The following is a 5,976-nucleotide window of genomic DNA, read 5'->3' as shown; positions in this document are numbered from 1 at the left end:
TATCAATATTTTTCATATTTTCCATACATTTCATATATAATATATCAATAATATTGATATATGAACGTAGAGGGGGATGGCCGAGTCCTCTGGAGGGTCCTGGAAGGTGCACAGGTCCTGTAGTTGAATGACGAGTCGTAGGTGTTTCGGTGTTTGGTAGGGGTGTGGGCGCAACCACTTTTATTCACTATGAAAATCGAACTAACTATTCTAACTTATTCTAATGCTATTGAGAGCGCAGTGGAGACTTCATGGAGACTTCGTGGTGGGGAAAAGGGAAGCTGGGTGAGAGCGGAGAGCAGATGGGGAGAGCGGAAAGACGGGAATACCGGGTGCTCTTTCGTGGCCTGAACATTCCGCCCCCCTTGCAATCGCTAGCGTTGCAAAAGAAGATGGCTTCTAAGGTTGGTGGCAGGCGCCGGAAATGATCCACCCAAAAACCGTCTTCTGGGCGACCGGCAGTCTTTCGTCGACCATCAGGAACCCCGACTGGATCACCTTAGGGTACACGTCCGCCCCAAGAATGACAGAAATTGTGGCAGGAAGATAGAACCGCTCATCCGCGAGCTGTATGCCCTTAAATTTGGTACGGACGGCGTCGTTGAGTGTCCGAGTCGGCGTGTGAATGCCCACCTTGGGCTCGACTTTGAACACCACCTCCATCTTGGTCGTCCCGCATTTGGACTGTATCGTCGCGTTGCACACCTTGTCGTCACCAACACTGGTCGTTGGCAACCGAAATGCGGCGGCCCGAGAAGCGTCGATGCAGCTCACTGGTGTGCAAGGGTCGATTAAAGCTGCGGTCTCGAAAGTCTTGCTTCCGGTCTTCACCATCACCGAAGCAGTCGGAAGGACGTTGACGCTGTGACGTTGTAGCAGCGATGAAAGCGACAGAGCTGGTGTAGGGGAGGCTGAGCGCTGCCTTGACGTAGGCGTCGGGCGATTTGGCGGATTTTGCCGGCGCAAACGCTGCCCAGAATTAGACCGCTCATGCATATGCAGCAGCGTGTGGTGGTTCCGTTGGCACTTCTTGCATTTTCCACTGCGACAGTCAGCTTTCGAGTGGTCGTGGGCAAGACAGTTCGAGCAATACTTGTTTACCAAGACTGCACGAAGCCGCTTCTCAGCGCTCAGCTTCAGAAACCTGCTACACTTCCGTAGAGGATGGACTCCGTTGCAGACTCGGCAACGGTAGGATTTAATACCTCGAGTACGTCTGCCGTCCAGGGGTTCTTCGGTGCGTGTTCGGGGAGCCATTTTTCTGATCTAGATCATGGATGAATGAAGGTGAATAAAGGGAAATCATATAGGAATTGTAGATAACAACTTAGGACTAAAAAAATGTGGGCTAATTTATTGTGGAAGTTTTGAAGGCTCCACAGGCACAAGTACGACTTTGGTGATTGGACGTTTGACAACCCCGCGTGCCGTGCGGATGTCCACTACACGGACATTGCCATCGGCTCCTGGGAAGACAGAGTCAATTCTGCCGAGCCGCCACTCGTTGGAAGGCAAATTCTCGTCCTTTATGACAACCATGTCGCCGACGTGAAGATTCTTCGCGGGGGCCTGCCACTTATTGCGCTTGTGAAGTTCTTTAAGGTATTCTTCCTTCCATCGCATACGAAACTGCTGATGGAGAGCCTTTAGATGCTGCCAGCGGTTGATCATAGATCTGGTGTCCCTTTGACTTCTGATTCCACGGTAGACAGGAGAGGTCCTCCAACAAGAAAATGACCTGGTGTCAGGGTCTTCGGACATAGGGGAGAGTGGCCTGGAATTTAGGCAAGCTTCAATTTTTGCCAGAAGCGTCGAAAGCTCTTCGATAGTATATTTTCGAGTGGCTGTGGACTTATAGAACAGTGTTTTAAAGCTTTTAACACCAGCTTCCCATAGGCCTCCCATGTGAGGGGCTCCCGGAGGTATAAATTGCCAGGTGAGCTGCTGATGACCATAGGCATCTGTCACAGACTCTTTACAGCCTGAAGGAAGTCGCGAGAAAGCAAGGCGGCAGCGCGAACGAAGGTTTTTCCGTTGTCAGACTGGACTTGTCGAGAACACCCTCTCCGGGAAACGAAGCGAGCGAAACCGGCGAGAAACTTCTCGGTCGTGAGATCAGAGGTAGGCTCTAAGTGGATGGCCTTGGTGGAAAAACAAACGAGCACTAACACATATCCTTTTGTTATGAGACACGCTCTTCCGGTATAATTTTTAATTTCGAATGGGCCGGCGAAGTCCATTTCCGTGTACGTAAATGGTCGGGAGAACGACGCACGGTTTTTCGGCAAAGTGCCCATCAACTGTGTTTGTAGCCTTTTCTTGTAGATCACGCATACCTTGCAGGAGTTTACTATTGCCTTTACTAAGTTCTTTAGTTTTGGTATCCAGTATCTTGACCGAATGAGGCGTACCATTAACTGGTTGCCGCCATGGAGGGTTATGCGATGAGTGAACTGGACAAGTAGGCGAGAAAGTGGGCAGCTATATGGAAGGATAACTGGATGCCGTTCATCATATTGAAGGCTGTCGGAGGCCGTCACGCGACCGCACGCTCTTATCAGACCATGTTGATCTATGAACGGGTTCATGCTCAGGATAGAACTTGAAGAAGGCACAGAGCGCTTTTCACTTAAGCAGTGATAATCATGGGAGAAGTCTCTGCGCTGAGTATTCAGAATAAGTAGTCGTTCCGCGGCGGAAATTTCCGCCGCTAGCAGGTGCTTATCAGAGGGTGTTGCTTGTTTTTTGCATCGCTGGATGAAACGATTGACATAAGCGAGAACCCGCAGTGCTTTGTCGAACTTAAAAAAAACGGTCAAGGAAATCTTCAGACGGAATAGTTGCGACGTGGGATTTAAGGGGACGTTTCTCTAGCTCGGTCGCTGGAGAATTGTCGCCTTGACTTGGCCATTGGCTGCGTGGCTTTTGCAACCATGCGGGACCATGCCACCAAAGAGGATTGTCGACCAATTCCTGAAGTGCTACCCCTCTACTGGCCAGGTCTGCGGGATTGTGTTCGGATTGAACATGCGACCACTTCTCGGCCTTTGTAGACTGGGTAATCTTGGTCACCCTATTGGCAACAAAAGTAGTCCACTGGCAAGCTGGCTTGTTTAACCATGCGAGCACAATGGTGGAGTCTGTCCAGCAGAAGAGTTCGGATGTGAGTATTGGCATACTCGGGAGAACACTTGCTGCCATTTCAGCCAGTAACAAGGCCCCGCAAGCTCTAATCTGGGAAGCGATACCGTTTTTACCGGCGCAACTCGCGTCTTTTCAGTGAGAAGGTGCACCATAGTTGTATGCCCCACTTCCACTCGTACATAGATCGCAGCACCGTATGCCGTTTGAGACGCGTCACAAAAACCTTGATGCTCGACTCTGAATTCTGGTCGGAAGGAGACCCACCTTGGAATGCGGACTTAATGCAGAATAGCTTTGTAGAAAGCTCTGCCATCTCAGACACAGATCACTTGGAAGTTCGTCGTCCCACCCCAGGTCCTGCAGCCAAATCTCCTGTATGAAGATTTTCGCACGCACTACGAAGGGCGCGAGCCACCCTGCAGGGTCAAACAATTTGGCAATTGTGACAGAACCTGGCGTTTGTAAGGGACGATTCATCGGATAATTCGGGCGGAACAAAGAAATATTCATCAGATGTGGCTTTCCAACGGCATCGATCTCCAGAAAATCGGAGCGCAGGAGATCGGAATGTGAGCCAAATATCCTTATGATTGGACGTCCATTTTCTCAATGGAAACCCAGCGGAGTTGAGGGCACATTGTAGCTCTTGAGCGAGCGACCGAGCGTCTTCTTTAGAGTCGGCGCCAGCTAGGATATCATCTACATACATAAATGACGAATGACATCACTCGCTTTAGGATGGCTGTGTTGTACGTCAGTTGCCAGTTGTTGAAGCACGCGAATGAACAGGTACGGAGCGCAATTGACTCCAAAGGTGACCGTTTTCAACTCGAACTCTCGGATGTCCCCATCAGGATTACGGAACAATATCCGCTGGAAAGGCGTGTGCTTCGGATCTACCCAGATCTGCCGATACATCTTTTCAATATCGGCGCTAAACACGTATTGAAAATACCGCCACTTTAGGATTTGAATGGTAAGGTCGGACTGTAAGACTGGGCCAGCATGAAGGATATCATTTAAACTGGCCCCATTCGCAGAAGGACTGGATGCGTTGAATACTACGCGCAGCTGTGTAGTAGTGCTCTCAGGCTTAAGTACGGCATGATGTGGAAGGTAGTAGCTGGCGAAATCGTGGGTAGGATAGACCTCTCTCATATGGTTCAGATCCAGACATTCTTGAATCACTGAGTCGCATCGTATCTTTAGCGGAATGTCTCTTTTTAAGCGTTACTCGTTTCTCAAAAATTGAGATAACGCAAACGACCTGGAGTACCCTAACCCTGACCCTGGATGTTCCGGGTCGCGAAAAGGTAGGGTTACGACGTATCTGCCGTTCGCATCTCTCGTGGTCGTTCGGAGAAAATTATCTTCGCAGACGGAATCGGATTCCTTTACCAATTTATTTGTAGATCCTCCACCTCCCAGAATTTGGTGAGGATTTTATCTAAGCCATTGTCGTACGCTTGGGAAATTTGCGTAGAGAAGGTGGCAATCTGACTCTGGGTGGAAGCGGATACTGGCCCAGTTAGCACCCACCCGAAAATTGTTTCTTGTCCAAGGAGGGAGCCACAGATGTTGGTTTTTGCCCCATTTAGGAGAACCGAAGGCAGAATGTCGGCTCCTATCAGAACATCTATCTGTGCGCAGAGCGGGCCTACTTGGAGATCTGATTGTAAAATGACAGAGCTTCTTGGACTGGGCGGACACTGTCTGATTTAAGCCTGAGACTTGGGCTTGGACGACTTGGAAGGGTAATTTGAATAGATTGAACAGACGCTCTGTCACAAATGTTGCTTCGGATCCTGAGTCGATAAGGGCACGACAGGTGAAGCAGCTGGTGCCCTCGGGCAACGCAGTTCAAGCACAATTGCTTGTTTCGGATATAGGCGGCCCGCTCGTCTACTGTCATTTGGAGGAAACGTGGACAAGTGCGTATAGGGTGGATTTCCCCTTGAGCACAGATCGCAAACGTCTCGGTTTCGGAACTATCTTAGTCTCATAAGAATTTATTCTGCTTAAAGACCCGCTAGCGTTCGTTGCTTTGGACTGCGAATGACTTGACCCAGAAGGTCGCACGTCATCTATGGCCTCGAGGGTTCGATTGCGCTCAGTGAGAAAGGTGTTCAGGTCAACCCATTTTGGAATTGTGGCTTTATCGTGCAAGGACTGCTCCCATAAGGAAAGTGTAAGCTTGGGGAGCTTTGAGCAGTTCCTTTAGAGCTGCCCCAGATTCTTGCGAAATCGACTGGAGGTTAAAGAGGATTTTAAGCTGGCTATTTACTAGCAATCGCTTGTTGTCGAACCGCTCAGTTAGGTTATCCCAAGCTGAGCGAAAGCCATCGTTGGTGAGAGGGGAATTTGCGATTATGGCATGCGCGTCACCGCTCGTTTTAGCGTTTAAGTGGAACAGCTTTTCCACAGGCGTGAGCCTTGGATTATTTATATATATCGCTGTAAAAAGGTCCCGGAAAATGGGCCAGCGTAGGTAATAGCCTGAGAAAACCTCTGTGTCGCACGGAGGCAGCCGACAGCCAGAGGAGATATAGTTCTGGGCAAAGGCTTGAGCTTGAGCTGGCGGAGCTGTGCCCTGTTGGCTGTGGATCTCGCCACACTATGTTTGTGTCAGTTTGGATGAAAAAAAATGCGGAATTGTAGGTGTGTGGAACGATTGGAATGGATCACGCTACTTGAAAATTGTATTTTTTAGTTTTTTTTAATCGTACTTTTCCGGAATGTTGGAATTGGAATTTGATTTTTTTCAATTAACCAGACGAGAAAAAAATCAAATATGCGGAATTGTAGGTGTGTGGAACGATTGGAACGCTACTT

This window comes from Drosophila gunungcola, unplaced genomic scaffold (assembly GCF_025200985.1).
Source record: "Drosophila gunungcola strain Sukarami unplaced genomic scaffold, Dgunungcola_SK_2 000342F, whole genome shotgun sequence".
In the NCBI taxonomy this organism is placed as follows: domain Eukaryota; kingdom Metazoa; phylum Arthropoda; class Insecta; order Diptera; family Drosophilidae; genus Drosophila; species Drosophila gunungcola.
This window is presented reverse-complemented; position numbering follows the sequence as displayed.